The 17,103-nt window shown below is 41.7% G+C and overlaps 1 protein-coding gene across 5 annotated transcripts in view; it reads left to right on the forward strand.

Moving 5' to 3' along the window:
• Positions 1-212: 212 nt before the first annotated feature.
• Positions 213-17,103, forward strand: part of PER2 (period circadian regulator 2) — a 49,409-nt gene continuing 32,518 nt past the window's right edge. The window contains exons 1-4 of one of the 5 annotated variants that reach the window (XM_058030808.1): positions 213-231; positions 9,200-9,255; positions 10,105-10,168; positions 12,102-12,262. The gene's annotated coding sequence lies outside the window, so the exon portion shown is untranslated. Of the gene's footprint in view, positions 232-468; positions 541-9,199; positions 9,256-10,104; positions 10,169-12,009; positions 12,263-17,103 lie in introns of those variants that run through there. The other 4 variants (XM_058030807.1, XM_058030810.1, XM_058030809.1 and 1 more) reach the window with 4 other exon arrangements.

The raw sequence follows: 17,103 nt of genomic DNA on the forward strand, positions 1-17,103 counted from the left end.
GCGCGCCCCGGCCGCCAACGGTCGCTGCCCGCCCGCGCGCGCGCGCACGACACGTCACGCGCGGCTCCGAGCGGGCGGGGGCGGAGCCGCTCTCGCCGGGGCCGTCACGTGACCGCTGCCCCCCAATCCATCCTCCCCGGCCCGGCGGTCCCGTAGCGGCGGTGGCGCGGGCGCGAGGGGAGGCGAGCGGAGCTACCGCGGCTTCGGCGGGAGGCGGCGCGGGGGCCGGCGGTGAGTGCACCTCAGTGGCGGCGGCGCGGGGGAGGGGAGGGGCGGGCCGGCGGCGAGGCAGGCTCGGGAGGCGGCCGCGGCTGTCGGTGGAAACATGGTGCCACACGTGAGGCTTATGTAAAGTGAGCGGCGGCCCGCGCGGCCAATGGCAGCGGCGCGCGCCCCGCCCCCGCCCGCGCGTCTCGCTGGCGTCACGCGGCCGCGGCCAATGGGAGCGCGGGCGGGGCGGGCGCGCGGCGGCCGGTCACGTTTCTGCCCGTATGAAGCCCGAGCCGGGAGGCGCGGGGCCGGCGGGACGCGCCGTGCGCGGTGAGTGGGGGCCCGCCGGGCGCGCTCCCCGCGGCCCGAAGGGGCTGGGGGACCCTCGGGGAGCGACGGGAGGGGGCGGCGAGCGGCGGCCGCGGGGGGCACAGGGGCTCTCCCGCCTCCCCCGCCCGCCGGGCCGAGGTTACGTAACCCTCGCGCCGGGGCTCTCCCGTTGCCGGGACGATGCGCGCTCGGGTCCCTCTTGTGCCGCGGGGTCCGTCCCGCTGCCGGCCCCGGCCCGCCGCAGCGGGGGCGCGCGGGGCTCCCTCGGAAGGGCGGCTGTGACACGCCCCCCCCGCTGCCCGTGAAACCGCGGCCAGGGAAGCGGCGGCCGGCTGTGAGTCGCTCCCGGGGCGGGGTGCGGGGCTCAGTGCGGCACGGCCCCCGCCCGCCTTGGACCGGGAGAGCGCCCGGGAGTGGGGGCACAGCCGCCCCCACAGGGCCGGGACGGCAGCGGGGCTCTCCGAGGGGCGGCCGCTGGGGCCGGGCAGGGGCGCGCAGGGGGCGGTGGCCCCGGCCCGGAGCGGGGAAGGCGGCAGCGGGGCCGGGCTCGGTCCCCCGGCGGGGCTCCGCTCTGCCGGCCGCGGGCTGCGGCCACGGCTGTGCCCGGGGTGCGGAGTGGGGGAACCGGCGGAGAGCACGCGTGTCCCGGGGCACCGAGAGGGGACCGAGCTGGGTCCCACCGGGCGGGCGGGCTGCTCCACGGGAGGAACCGTGCGGCAGCGGGTATCATTCTCAGCGCCGCTGAGATGTGCGAGCTACAGGTAGAGTAGGCAACAGGTGCTGTCCATTTGTTTGTTGCGGTGCCCGTAGCTGTAAAGACAGTCTGTGCCTTGAGACGGTGTGGCTGTGCTGCTGTTCACATTAGGTGCATAGTGTTACATGCATGATTACAAAACGCTTTATGTAAGTACAGTTTCATGCAAATAGGTGAGCAGCATGGTAACAGTCAAGCTGACGCTTTACATTTGACTTTTCGCAATAGGGTAAGCCTTTTCATAATGGGACAGCATTTCTCTGTGTGCCATAGGAGCTTAAAAGGCCTCCCAGGAGGTCGATGTGAGGTATCAGGTACTTGAGAAACTACAGTGCTTTGTAAGTGTAGTCCAGTGAAAAAGTAACTTGGCTGAGACAGTGCACTGATTCGGATCAAAGAAACAGAACCATTAAGTAGGAAAAGACCTCTGAGATCCTTAAGTCCAATTGTTTCATCCATATGTCCAATCTACCCTCTTGCAGTTTCAAACCACTGCCTTTCATCCTATCACCATATGCCCTGATAAGAAGTCTTTTTCTATCTTCCTTGTAAGCTCATGTCTTTCTTTTCCAAATGCAAGACTTTGAGATTTATTGTCTTGGACATCTGAGATTGAATAGCTTTCACGAGTAAAGGGAAAGAAGTGGAAATACTCTAATGATTCTAGTGGTAAGAGTATCTGTCAAGTCAGAAGTAGAGTAAAAAACCTGACTAGTATAGTGAGAAAACCTTACAAGTTGCCAGTATTGTTTCAGCCACAGTTTGATTGATGTTAGGGAGAGTGCCCACATTGTTGCACTATAACATCAAGTTCCTTCTTGCTTGTGCTTGTGCATGTTTAAGTGCTTTTATGATCTTTCTGTTTTTGCCTTTGTCTCTGAAACTTGCGTTGTTTCTGCAAAGTGAGGAAGTTTCACTGTAGGACTGGACTGTGTCCTTGCTCCGTGCAGAGCTGGATGTTGGTCTTGTGGTGACGACACTGTCCTGAGGTGTGCAGTCCTGATTCTGGACTCTGCAGGTTGCTCACCTCACTAGTAACACACAGAGCAAAAGAGATGGCCTTTGGCCTGGAGTGGAAGAAAAAAGTCTACCAAAACTTTCAGGTTTTGGACATTTCAAGTGTGTATTTCAGGGTAGTTGGGTGTCATAAATGTCAAACACCGCCGTGAAAGAGGATGGTCTGTCCCATGAAGAAGTGGTTTGGCTTGATGTAGTTCAGAAGGCAAAGGCACGGAAAGAGGGTTTTTGGCTTTTGTGCACTTTTTCAGATTTGGCAAGTTTTTTTGGTTTCATTTATAATTCAAAGAATGCATGGTTTTGCTGGAAACTTTCTTTATTTGTCCGTTGGTGGGACTTGTTATAGACTTCCTATATTCCTTTTAGCAAACAAATTCTGTCGGTGAAAATCCAAGTAATTTTTATTTTTACAATTTACTGTTACTTATTTTGGATTTCCACGGAGAGGCATTAAAGAGGCAGCATACTCTTGGCGTAGTACCTTGTCTGCTTTTTCTTCTTCTAGTCATAAGATTAAAGTATGTAACAACACAGTTTACTTGATAAACTTACTTGAGCCTCTCCCTGAACAGTATGCTCTTACATTAATAAGCTTTTCTATTAAACTGAGATGTTGGTGGAGTTTAGTCTCAAAGTATGAATATAGAATGAAGCGGGGAAAGTGATTGGCAGTAGAGTTCTGGATTCTTCTTCTACTTCAGACGTTTATTATGACCAGGAAGCGTTTGGCTTAGATACAGACTGATAAACAGTTTTCTTTTTTCCTGGGTTCTTGCCACACCCTTATTTCTCTAACATCTTTACAGTATTAGAATACGCTTTAGTGCATTAAAAAAAAAATCTTTTTTTCACCCCTCAAAGAATAAGGAAATGAGCAAGTTACCATGGGATGAGGTGTATTTGTTGTGGTTTAAAAGCAAGAAGATTACTGGTAGCCAGTAGAACAAGTAAATTATCACTAGTCTAGATCAACTGTAGTGTTTTCCATAGGGTTGCTATGGTTGGCCTATGTTAAAAGGAACGTCATGTTCTTAGCAAGGCCTTGTGTAATAGCTGGCATGAGTGTCCTGTAGACACTGTATTATACTCATAACATTACCACATCATAATTACCAGGTAATCAGGTGTTTCTGAAAAGGAATTTTTGTCTCCAGTTTTGATTGCATGGCCTAGAATTCCTCTATAAGGATGGTGGATTATTGGGATTTTGAACTGGTTTGTCTTACTGCATTCCACATTCAGTTATATCCCTGTAGTGCAAGTTTTAAACTGCCTAAATATTCATTGTGTTAACTTAGCTTGTCAAGCACTGAACAGCAAGGCAGTCAATTAATATCCCCATTATTCTTTGTGATACTGTTGTATTACTCTAAAGAGCTTTTACTTGTTCTTTTGATTATGGATGAAGTTGAATGCAGAAAGTGTTGGTCTTGAAAGTAATGCTGGTGCTGTTTTGTGCCCTAAGAAGTGTCTGTCTGCTTTCTTGCTTGAACGGTGGCCTTAAACTTAACTCCTGCTGGGGGGTCAGACTGGAATATTGTTGGTTAGCAAGGCAGGCTTTTTTAAAGTAGAACTGAATTTTTAAAAGTAGAACCAAAGCTGCATTGCCTTTGCTTGTAGAGGTCTGCCTTCTGACGCTCAGAGCTTTGTTTGTGAGGGGATAGGGGTGTTTCTTTTGAGACATCTCTCTGTGAAGTATTGTGAAAAATGCCAATCACTTGTTATTAAAATTTTAAAAGTTTGATGGTAATAAAATGGTTATAAAAATAGTAGTACAATTAGAGTAATCATAATTTGGACAAATTGGATTAGGACAATATGAGACAATAAAGACAGAGTTACGGATGTCTGGGTACTTCTTTTTGACACCTGTTAACAAAGATTAACCCTTAAAAACAACAGCCTGTTGCATATCCATACACCTCATACATGATGCATAAATTCCATTTAAATACAGGATTCTGTCTGGTCATCATCAACTTCTTCCTTCTAACCCTAACAGTGCCTTTGAGGTGGGAAAAAGTTTGTTTCTTCTGATAAGAGGCAATAAATTTCTTTTTGTCTGAAAGATTTAGATGTCCTGGGGCTGCTATCTGGTGTGAGTGACTCATTCCTTTCTTTAGAAAATCTCACTGACACAGTTCTTATTTTACCTACAAAAGTTATCTTTTAATTACAAGACTGCAGTTATCATATTATTAAAACGTTAATACAGCACTACTAATTAATACATCAAAATATGTGTGAAAAATGCATGTATTTTATAATTGACTTTTTGCAAATATTAAAATGAATATGATATGTGTTGTGTTAGAAAGTAATGCTGTATTAATTCTCTTAAGTGTGTTAAATATAGTTTTAAGTTATAAAAAATGTTAAAATAGAAACTATGCTATGTAGGAGACTTTTCTTTAAAGAAAGGACTCACAGTGAGATAGCAGCCACAGGACACCTGAATCTTTCAGAGAAAGAGAATTTATTGCTCCATTATCAGAAGAAACAAACTTCTTCCCACCTCAAAGGCACTGTTAGGATTAGAAGGAAGAAGCTGACGATGACCAGACAGAATCCTGTGTTTGAATGGAATTTATGCATCATGTATGAGGTGTATGAATATGCAACAGGCTGTTGTTTTTAAGGGTTAATCCTCTGTTAACGTGGGTCCTTTTTCGGGCTCTTGCTGCCCAGAAAAAGGTACCCAGACTGTCTGTAACTCTATGTATTTTTTGTCTCATTGTCCTAATTCAATTTGTCCAAATTATTATTACTCTAACTGTATTACTATTTTTATAACCATTTTATTACTATTAAACTTTTAGAATTTTAAAAACAAGTGATTGGCGTTTTTCACAATACGGTAAATATGTAGAGCCATATAATATGCACTTTTCACAAGTATGATTAAAGGACATGGGAAAAGAGAAGGTAGAATCAAAACCACAGTTCAGAGGGTGATAGGTTTGCTATCTCTTGCTGTGATTTCTCGCAGCCCCAGGCTGCTTTTGTGAAATATTGTGGCAGAGAAGACCAGAAGGAGAAGGGTGAGATTGCAGTGTGTGTAGGGCGAGTGGAGATGCGTGCAGTGCCTCGGAGCGCGCTGTGTGTGTAGTAGGCAGCAGCGAGCACATGGGGCCCCGCATGCCTGCTGGCTGCGCCGCTCTGAGGCGCTCGGCCCGCCCGCTCGCACCCTGCTGCCGGCGAGCTTGCGGCTTATTGCAGCCCCGAGACACGTGAACAGCCTCTGCTCCAGCCCGCACCTTCGGAGAATGACTCACAGCTCTTCAGTTCTCGCTCTCAGAGTTGTTTATTGTATCTTATCTATAGAAATTTTTCTCCTGTCCAGCCGAGGTCCGCTCAGCAGGACAGACAGAGGCACTCTGCCTGCCCCTGGGGCGGTGTTATCTCTTTATACTACAAACTACGTGTAACATATTTACACCTAATTCCCTATACCTATCACCTGTGTTAGACAGTGCACTGCTACTCTAAACCAATCCCAAAGTGCCAACATCACAGCAGAAGATGGAGGTGAAGAAGAAAAGGAAAGGCTGGACATGTCCAAGTTCTGCCATCTTGTCCCCAAAACCCCCATTCTAAAAACTCCAAAATCTACCTTTTCGCCTAGTGATAATTTTATTATACACTGCTTAAACTTCTGTGGCTTTCAGGTCCTCATACAAAGCTGGTAATTTGCTCCATGGGTCACAATCAAATCCCCAGGTGTTCTGGGCTGTGTGCCAGGGTCTCTGAGCCCCCTGGCAGGGTCCTGGCAGCTCTGGACACCCAGAGGGATGCACTGAGCTCCGACAGGACACGGGCAGGCTCTGGACCTGTGCTTTGTGTTCTGGAGGTTCTTTCCAGTGCAGATGGGGTCTTTGAATGGCTGTAGCTGTGATAAACAGGGCCAGGACACCAGCTCCTTTCAGAAGGCCTTTATTAATGCCAGCTCTGGGTGGGAACCCAAGGGGTTGCCCACAGGATGACGCTGAGGAGGAGGAGCAGTGCAGCTTTGTCCCTGGGCAGAGCTGGGGCTTCCCTCCTCACCAGAGTCCTTAGGAAGACAATGTTGGCTTGTAGCTTAGGGGGATCCTCCAAGCTGAGCACTATTTTAATGATGGTGGCAGGACGGAATCTGGCTCTGGTCAGGGGTGGATGATGTAGTGTGGTTCTGCTGGGTTAAAATCGTAGTTTATGTGCTGCTTTGTTGTTTTGAGAGGGTTCATGGAGTTCCCACAGCCTCTCATTTAAATTCAGTCTGGGTGCAAGTCCTCCTGGGAGCAGGGGAAGTGGTTCCCGATGGAAAGGGGTGCAAATACAGAGTATGATGGGGAGAGATACAAATACAAGGTAAAATAGTCACACTTAATAGTGGCAACTAAAGGCAAGTCCTAGAACTCTAACATTCAATATTTAACAACAGACCAACACTTCAAATTAAGACCCTATCAACTTCATTAACATCAACTAGCAATTACTACTCTGAAAAAGAACTCTCATCTCCAGGGTTTCATTTCTCACATTTGCAAAGGGATTGCACCAGTAGGGAATCCTCTGACTTGGTCCTGTCCCCTGTGAGGGGTTCCTGAGGGACAGCAGCAATTCACTGAGTTTCAGTGAGCTGCCCAGCTGTGTTCTGTGTTTTCTTGCTTATCCACATATGAAAGGGAGGTTAGGAGCATTTGTGTGTATAAAAGCTTTTGTAAAGTCAAGAAGTTTTTGTACAGATGTTCTCAGCTGCTGGGGATCTGCTGCTCAAGTAGTGTGTGGTAGTCCTAGAGGTGCCTTATAAGTTCTCTGATGTTTTTTGGTAGGCAACTTTGCTTGTAGAACACAATCAGAGGCGAGGCTAAATTTACCTTCCTCAACATATATAAGCATAGAATATGGTTTTCATTTTTTCCTTTATTTTCCATAATTTCCTTATTTTTCTCCAAGTAGGAAGGAACATTTTATTGAGGATGCTGTAGGGGTAGTGACTCAACATGTGGTTTACTGAAATACACAGAAAGCATTTCTTGGGGCAGGAGGATGAGGAGATTCTGCAGATGGTGTGAGCAGGCTGCAGAAGTTCTGTACAAGCAGTACCAGTGTTGATCCTGACAGGATTTGGTGGTGGGAAAGAAACTTCATCTGTATGCCAAAATGTCTGGGAAAGACTTTAGTTTTGCTTCCACCTGTTTTTGAGCATACCATGGTAATTCTTAACACTTGATTTTTCTTATAGGTAGAATAGTTAGAGATGGGCAGAGATTTCCTTGTATAGATGGCATTTTTTAAAGCAGAATGGACTCTTAAAAAGTAGAACCAAAGTTCCATTGCCTTTCTAACATCCTGTCCTGAAACAGAGGCAATTCACTGTTAAATAACACCTGCAATTGATTGTAATTGAAGCTTTAGGGAGACAAGATGAAGTGGTGAGGATGTCTAGTACTTGTCTTTTTTCTTGGTTTTGCTTCCTATCCTCCTTATTCCTTGCAGCTTTTGTATCTTAGTACAGTTTTTGTGCTTGACCTTATTACATGTACTTTTCTGTTTCTGCTTAGTTTCTTTAATTGTACAAAGATCTTCAGTGTATAAAAGCACTTACTTGATTCCAGTTACAGCTCTGCCATGGTTCTCCTGTGACTTGAGCTCTCATTTCAGTACTAACACATCCAGCTCCTAGGACAAGTACATGGTGTTTGTCAGGTTGCTGCACTTTTTAGAGTGGATTATTGCTGTGATGGGGACAAGAATTTCTTTGGCACAGCATCTTCCAGAAGGGGACTTTGATTCTGGCTGAAATTTTGAACAGGCTGTGGACCACAGCAATGTCTGAAGGGCAGCATTAGCCTGGAACTACAGTAAAAGTAGTAAAAGTGTGTCTTTTTCTTAGAGAGGAGTAGTAGATATGCAAATCTACTGCTTAATGGGGATGTCAGCAAATACTAAAGTTCATGTTTGAGATACTTTTAAATTGAGATACTCTTAAATCTAGTTTCAGCTAGAATAAAGGTGAAATATATGACTGGTGGGACATTATTTTTCTCTTTTCTGTGACAACACTTGGCAGTCTCAAATGTATAATCTTTCTCATTTTTTTCAAAAGGAGCAAGAATTGACATGCTAATTTAGAGTTCTGATTATTGATGTTGTGCTTAATTGTCTCTCCAGTTCTACTTGGGAAGACAGTGGCATTTTCTGGTTACAAAGGAAATAAGGTGTTTTTCAAAATTCACACTGCATACAAATAATTTTACATACCTTTAAGAAGGCACTTTTTTTTAAGACAGGGAGCTGGAAGGAAGGATGTCTAGAAATCGGCATGGGGCATGTGAAGGAGATGGTGTTTAGCGTCTGTGGAAGATGTCTCAGCACAGGCTGCTTTTTTTTTTAATAGCAAATACCCAACTTGTTGGCAATTAAACCTGGCTCTGGGCCAAGTCTGTTATTCAAGGTGAAAGAACAAATTTGAGAGACAGTTTCTGTTTGTTCTCAGGGATGATCAGATTCACTATGGAGTCTTGAGCACAGATGGTGGGTTTAACAGCACAAGGAATACTTACCTGAGAGGGTAAAAGGAGCTTTATTTCTGCTCTGGCAGAAATGAGAATTTGGGGTGGTTTCTTACATTTATAAAGGGAACAGACTTCAGTGGGTAATTTTTCTGGGCATTGCTCAAGGAACCAATTTAGAAGTTAGGTTACAATAATAAATACTTTTATCAATAAAATTTGGTTGCATTTCCTCTCATCTTGTATTTGTAGTCTTTATAATTGTTCTTCACTTGTGGAAGACATATTTTGCATGATTTGACTTCTGTTGCATTATGAAATGAATTTGATTTATCTTTTAAAAAAAATTATCTTGCTAACAAAACCTGATGGTCTTTTTTTCTTTTTTTAATAGGAGCATATTGATGACACTTTGAGATTGGAAAGACCATGATTAGTACATTCATTGAGGTGAGTGTTTGATGCTGTACCCAAGAAAGTGATTTGTGATATCAGTTCTGAGCTTGGGAGGGTGGGAGGTGTCTCTGTGGTTTTGTTATTGCTCTTTTGTGTACTTCCTTTAAAATGTAGTGTCAGAATGCCCAAAAACAGGGATCTTCAGGGCTTTCCATTTCCAAAGACCTGTTGCACAAATCATGAAGTGCATGGAACTGCTGTGGCTTCTCTAAATCTTTATGAAACTTGAATTTAGTGTAGTGTCAGTATCAAGTGCTGCATCTGCATTGTTTGTGCAGGTGTTTATTAATAGCTTCCATTTTTTTGATTGCTCTTGCAGGTGGTAAGGAACTTTCAATTATGAGGAAAATTTTGGGGTCCAGAAAACTTCTACTGTTACTTAGAAAATCAGGATGATAGCTCAGGCAGAAAAGGGAAAATATTATGCTCCTAAACTTGAATTTAAAAAAGCAAATCGTGGTTTCCAATGGTATTTTTTGGTTAGCTGTGCTCTGCTTTGAAAATAAAGAAAAGTTGATTGTTATTGGAACCAAACAAGGAAACATAATTAAAGGAGTATGGTGGAGGAATGTAATCTGTGATGTGAACAAAATTTATAATGTGCTTTCATTAAATGTGATCTGATGATGCCACAGTACTGGCCCTAGACAGGAAAGACAGATGATGTGGATAGTACTGAAATATTGCAGTACAGGTGGAATTGTAACTGAGATCTTGAGCATTAACACTACAATGTCTGTCAGTCTAAATGATTGAGGAAAAAACCCAAACAATCCTGTTTTTCTATGGTTGGAAAATGTGCTCTGAGTGGGTTCTAACAGCTGACTCTTTTCAATGCTGCAGGTGTGACTTCAGTTGTCTGCAGAAAGTGAAGCTGGTTCAGCTTGGTTTGCCTCCCATATCACAGGTGTGTTCCTACAGCAGGGTTTTCACTCCTTTCTAGTATCTGAAGTCTTCTGTGCTTAGAATAGAGATATGTCAGTGTGGAAGGAAATGAGGAAATGTCACAAGTTCTGTCTCCCTTGGGAACTGAACAAATTAGATTTGATGCCATCTGTAGATAAAGTCTTTTAGTGTTTTGGAACTTGGGCATACTCAATCACCTGTACATTTCCTCTGAAAAATAACAGAAAACAGGTAAAATTGGCTGCTTCTAATTCTGTTCAGACTGTTTAAAGACAAGTCATTCAAACCAGGCATTTTGTTTCTGATAAAAATCCTGTTGGTGTAGATTTGTCTTACTTTCCATTAAATTGCAGAAAGGCTTATCATAAGAATTTTTAGTAGTGTACAAGGACTATTTTTCTTGATGTTTTAATGTCTTCTTAAATTGTTAAGTACATGAAACCAATATGATACACAATTAAAATGGTACATGCTGCCACTGTGAGTATATCCTCAAACTTTGACTTTTGAAAACTTTTTAAACTTTTTTTAATAGAAATTTTACAGGGAGTTGAGTTAGTGTAAAGGAATTGCAAGAGCTGTCTTTAACCAGTTAAATCCTTTAAACAAGGATTTAACTGGTGCTGAAAGACATTCCACATTTTCAATGTTCAGGCTAAAAACTGTGAAATCTGCAAGTAGTTCTGGCTACAGCAATTTCTAATGCTTCTTCTGGTCAGAGATAAAGCCTAAAATTTAAATCCTGTACTATCAGTTTATGATAAAAACAGAAGCAAAACATTTCAAGAAGCAGTGCATACAGATTTCTATGATAATTTGAGTATTTTAGAACTTGTACTGGCTTCACAACGTCACACAGGACGGAGTGTTGTGAATAAATTCTTCCTTTAGTCTGGCCAACACAAGTGTATTTCCAACAGTTGTAAGAGTTTGCAGCATGTTAAATTAAGGCTTGCTAGCATGGGCTGCCTTCCAGAGTGCTTAGCTTGGGATTTGAGCACTGTTCCAAACATTTCTTCTGCGTATTCAGATGAAGCACTTAGAATGATGTAATTGTCTGCCACACAAATGTTGGTCTTCTGAACTTCTGATTTTTATTCTGCCATTTATTTGTCCCACATGGCAGTGGCATGCACCAGCAGATTTAGTTTCTTAGATTTCTTAGAAGAACTTTCATTTTTTTGTTTTTCATCTGAATTCCAAGTGTTTCTCTTGAGAAACTTTTTATTAGGAAGAATCATAATGTTAATGGAGTTTGTTAGTACACACTTCTGACCATAAAGAAACAGTTTTTTTTACTGTGTGAGGGAGTGAGCACTGAGCAGATTTCCCAGAGAGACTATGGAATATCCATTTTTGGAGATAGCCAAAAGCCATCTCTTGATGCTCCTCAGCAGTCTCTCCTAGGTGACTCTGCCTGAACAGGGAAGTGGACAAGGAACCTCCAGAAGGTTCTTTTGGTCTCAATCCTTGTGTGAACTGAAATTTGATAACTGCCTGGAAAAATCTTTAATGCTCTTACCAATCCTACTGTGACAGAGAGCCATAAAATGATATTGCAGCAAACTTGATGAGCATTGAGCTCCTGCTGACCAGAGCACCTCAGGCTCTGTGCCCAGCTGGGGCAGCCAGCCCTGTGTTCCCAGTGGCTGTGGCAGCCCATGCAGACTGTACACAGTGTGATACCACTCTGATTGTGAATCCTAAGGGTTATTTTATAGTGCAGAACATAGTATTACTTTAAAACTCTTATTTCAGAGCAAAAGTGTTTAAAATGTAAATTTGTGTCTTCTTCCTCTGCTGTATGACAGTTTCATGTTTAACCAACATTTATCTGCATAGGAGTGACATAGCTGTGAGCATCTCTCTGGTATCTGTTTGAAGAGGACACTGTTGGGGGGCCCAGGTATTTCTTTTATATTTTATAGTTATAGAGGTGTCCGGACTCTGTAATGGTCAAAGATTTCCAGTAGAAGAGGATGAGACAAGAATTAAATGCATGTGGGAGACTCTGGACCTAGGCACCTCATGCTTTTGATGCTAGCTGGGAGGGAGCTTGATATACACTTTTGGCACCTTTTCATAGAAAAAACAGGTAAGAAACACACATAATTATTATCATTCATGCTAGTAGAAAGATGCTTCCCCTCCTGCTCCTCTAGAGCTTATGCAGAAAATATATTGTTCTGTGTTTGTTATCTTTAAATTGGGGGTTCAGTTATATATAAGTACTCATTTAGAGCAGTATTTTGGGTATAAATGGGGAGTTACTTTACTTGAAGCTAAAACATTTTTTAGCCTTAAACCATACTTATTCTTAAATTTAGGTTTGAGTTTCTTCAGCAAGGAACCAATCTGGTTGGAAACATCCTCACTGTGGGTGCCAGGGCCCTGATCTGATGCTGACTTACCTTCCTGTGTGCTGCTATAAATCAGGGTGGCACTGGGATGGTTCTGGAACAAGGCTGTGTCCTGATCAGTTCCCTTTGTAAAGTGGCACCTGAAAGCAGTGGTTAATGAAGATGACCCTTATAAGACAAATAACAGTCTTGTGTTCAGGATTTTCTTGAGCTGAAAGGTGAATGCTGATCAAAAAGTTGTGAAATGAATATTGTGAAATTCAGATTTTATGGGAGCCTTTGTGATATAGTAGACGTTGATAATTTTATTGACATTGACATCTCATTGCTTGTTTAAAAAAAGAGCAAAACTTTTTCATGATTACTTGGAGTAAATTAAGTAGTCTACTAAAACAGTTCTCTTTCTTTTTTTTAATGAAAAAAATCTTGCAAGAAATTACTGAACATCTTTCTCATTGTTTCCTATAATCTGAGACTATTGCCATCTTTTCTTTCCCCCCTTCCTAGAAAAGTCCTAGTGAAAGTATTCTGTTCATTGTTCTTGCCAGGAAAACACAAAGCTCTCAATGTTGAAGTTGCACAGTTGAACAAGTCACTTCTTGGATTATTGCTTGTTTGCCAACATTTTCTCTTAACGTTTTTCGACTCCCAAGCATTTAATTATTGTCTAATTGCACAGAGAGAATGCATTCATTGCAGATGTTAATTTTCAATCATATCTAGAATTGCATGATCTGGCTAAACCCTTGCTAGTTATTTGTCATCTAAATAAGAAAACTTTTATCATTTTGCAAAGCAAAAATCCAGAAGACATTTGGAAGTCCTTGTTGTTGGCAAGATCTTCAGTAAAATTTAATCCTGATCATTAGGAATGTCTCCCATAGTTTCTAGTACAGTTAAGACTACCTGAATATTTACATGTCTATAGGCATAAAATGTAGTGTGGTTCTTGCTTTTTTGGGAATATTTGGAATAAGTTGATAGTAGTTGTGAATTTAGACTCAAATAATGAGATGTTTGCCTCTTACTCAGTTCTTGAATTGGATAATTTTGACTCTGGATTGTTAATTTCCTTTATATACCAGTACTAAACATGATAGTTTTTGTGTGAAAGGAAATCTGGAAAAATGTTCTCTGAATATAACCACATCTCTGTTGAAACAAGATTTTTTGGGTTTAAAGTTGCTGTTAGAGAAGAAATCTGCCTCCTTGGTGTTCTACAACCCTTCTTTAGGGTGTTTTTCAAAAACAAGCTCAGTTACTTCTTCCAGCATTTATCCATACGTATTTTGGTGTGGTTTTTTGGCCATGTTCAAGTTCAGGCTATTTCCTTTGTCTTACTGCAGAATAAAGGAGCAACTGTAGGTAATGAATAACCAGAAGACCTTTGCTGCATATCTAACCTGGCAAATCAATGCCTGCATTTAGTGCTCAGTGGAATTGTGGCACCTTTCACACACTGCATCAGGATCTTAGAGAGCTCTAGTCTTTGCCAGAGGCAATAGAATGGGTTTTGTGAGCCAGTTGCTGTAAAATTAAGCTTAGCTGGTGCCAATTGAATTTTATATAAGTTTTTATTTACAAAGTCAAAATAGACATCCCTTAAAAGTTTAGAAGGTGGAGCAGAAAATAAAAACCTGGCTTCTTTTGATACCAACCCTAAAAGAGCTCTTTGTGTTTCCATGTTGAGATGCTTACTGAACTTGGTATGGGATGTAATTACCTTCCTCAAACTGTTAACAAGAGAGAACCTCACACTGGGAAAACATGCAAGCTTTTGCCTTCCAGTGTTGTTTGGTTAGTGATTGGGCATTTATTCAAGCATATGAGTGGGATGAATATGTGCAATTTATTCTGTCATTTTCCCTGAGATTAGTTTCAAAGATAATTAATCTCCCTGTGCGCTGTCTGACCGTCTGTGCTCCTGAAGTGTTCACACAGTGCTGGTGTCTGCATGCAGATGTTCCACTTAAAGGCCTTTCTGTGCTCTCAGTGAAGTCTGGCCAGCTGCATCTCTTCTTATCTAAATTGCAGAGCATGCTGGAGGCTTATTGCCAGCCTGAGCTTTGTTCACAGTTATTCCTATCTCTTCTAAGACAATGTCTCCAAAGTTAGAGCATATATTAACATCACATTATAAATTTGAAAAGCACCAACGTTCTCCCAAAGAGGTAGTCTTGTTTTAGAAAGGCTTCCCTTTCTGCAGAAGCTCTTGCAAGTTTATCATAATATTTTTATTGTTCCTTCCTCTTTACTCTTCCTGTATTCCTTACTCTGGTATGTGCCTCTGGCGCTGAGGCCTTTGAGATTTTGAAACTGAAGAAATTTTGTGCAAGACTGACTTTCAGTGACGTTAATCTTCCAGTCTTGGCTAGGAAAACCATTCCAGCTCATGCTGAGCCAGTTCTTTTTGAAACATACCTTTAAAGATGACAAACTTGTGTTTTCTCCATTACTCAAATACTCTTTTTTTTTTTTTTTTTTCTGGTTTGATTGTCATTGTGATCCAAATTGTGGTCACTATAATGTAGTTATTAGATGTGGACAAAGCTGCAGAAGTTCTGGCACGTTGTTAGTTAGAACCAGAAGTAACACAACTGAATTGCTTCTTGACACAAATTTCTGCCAGGTATCAAGAGGAAAAAAATTCACATAGTGTCTCCTAAAGGGTCAGTATCTATTTCTTTTATATTGGTGACTCTCTTAATTTGTACTCATTGCTTGAAATAAAAATGTTTTTTAAAACCCTAAAAGCTTGACTGTCATTGAATCGATCAACTCTTGTTTCAGGAATTACAGGAAATTCCTCAAAAGTTATTGGATACCATGCAGATTTATTTTATTTATTTCTTTTGGGAACAATTCTCTCCCACCTAAGGAAACACTGCTGAAGTTTCCTACAAATACCTGGCAGAATCTAGCCTGGGTGTCATGGAAAGAAGGGAGGAGATGAGACAATAGATGATATTTGGGGGTGGAAAAAATGATTCACCAGTGGTTTAACAACTCAGAATTTCAAACTGTAAGACTCTACATGCTGGCTATGGCACTATTTTCATTGCCTCTTAGACTTCCAAAGATCACAGAAAATACTTTGGGAAAATAATTTTTCAAGGAAAGGTTGTGTCAAAAAAGTGTTTGTGAACAATTCTCATGGCTGGAAATACTACAGCACATGTAATCCTCTCTGGCATCAGAATTCAAGAGAAGAGGTTTCTTGTGCCTAAAGGCTAAAACTCAAAATATTTACATTCATTGTTCTTCTTATAAACAGCACAATTTTATTGCATTACTGCTATATTGGGCTAATTACCTTCAGAGAATTTAGGGCTATTCTGAGACTCTGTCTTTGGTAGTTCAGGCTTATAAACCTATCAGTAGTGATTTACATAGTTTTCTTTATAGGAGTAAATATAGCAGCCCAAAGTTGGATTTTTTTTTAGTTTTTTATTTTGTGAGAGCTCTTTTCCCCTATCTCTAAAGAAAACATCATTTCCTAACAGATACAGTGGTGTTTTGATTATGGCAATATTTTTTTCTCATGTATCTAAAACTCTTTTTAAGTAGCACTTTGTCAGGGAAAGAGGAAGAAACTCCAAAGTTGGGTACAGACTATAGGATGAGAAATTGTACATCTTGCCTTACATTTTTGCACCTCAGGCCTCCTTTAAGGTGATGTTGTGAGTGCATTTTTTTCTTAAAGCTTCATTTGAACTGTGATGGGGTTAATTTCCTTCACTCATGGAACTCCATCAGGCTTTACAGTCTGAGTGTCCTCTGAGAAATAACAGGATAAATGACACTGGGAAATGGCTTTGGGGAGTGGCTGCAGTTATTTAAGCAGACGTGCTCTGGTTTACACAGCAGTGGGAAGAGCATCCCCTGGGTGCAAATGGATCAACACATTTATGTGTGAAATGAATTTGTACAGAATCCTACAAGACAGCCTTACAAATAGGACTAAATACTTTAGAGAAATATGTGAAAAACGCTAATCACTTGTTTCTAAATTTTTAAAAGTTTAATAGTAATAAAATGGTTATAAAAATAGTAATATAATCAGAGTAATAAAAATTGGAACAATTTGGATTAGGACAATATGAGACAATAAAAACAAAGAGTTATGGATCTCAGAGACAGTCCCAGTCTGTATATTTTAAATAAATAATATATTTATTTTGCCCAAAAAAGACCCATGTTAACAGAGGATTAACCCTTAAAAGCAACAGCCTGTTGCATGTTCATACACCTCATCCATGATGCATAAATTCCATTCAAACACAGGATTCTCTCTGGGCAGTGTCAGCTTCTTCCTCTGAATCCTAACAGCATCTTCAGGGCTGAGCAAGGCAGGAAGAAGTTCGTTTCTTCTGATAATAAAGCAATAAATTCTCTTTCTCTGAAAGATTCAGGTGTCCTGTGGCTGCTATCTCACTGCGAGTCCTTTCTTTAAAAAACTATCTTACATAGCATAGTTTCTATTTTAACATTATGTTATAACCTATGTTTAACACGCTGCTTAAGAAAATTAATACAGCATAACTTTCTAACATAACACACATAATATTAATTTTAA

The sequence above is a fragment of the Melospiza georgiana genome, chromosome 10, assembly GCF_028018845.1.
Source record: "Melospiza georgiana isolate bMelGeo1 chromosome 10, bMelGeo1.pri, whole genome shotgun sequence".
Lineage (NCBI taxonomy): Eukaryota > Metazoa > Chordata > Aves > Passeriformes > Passerellidae > Melospiza > Melospiza georgiana.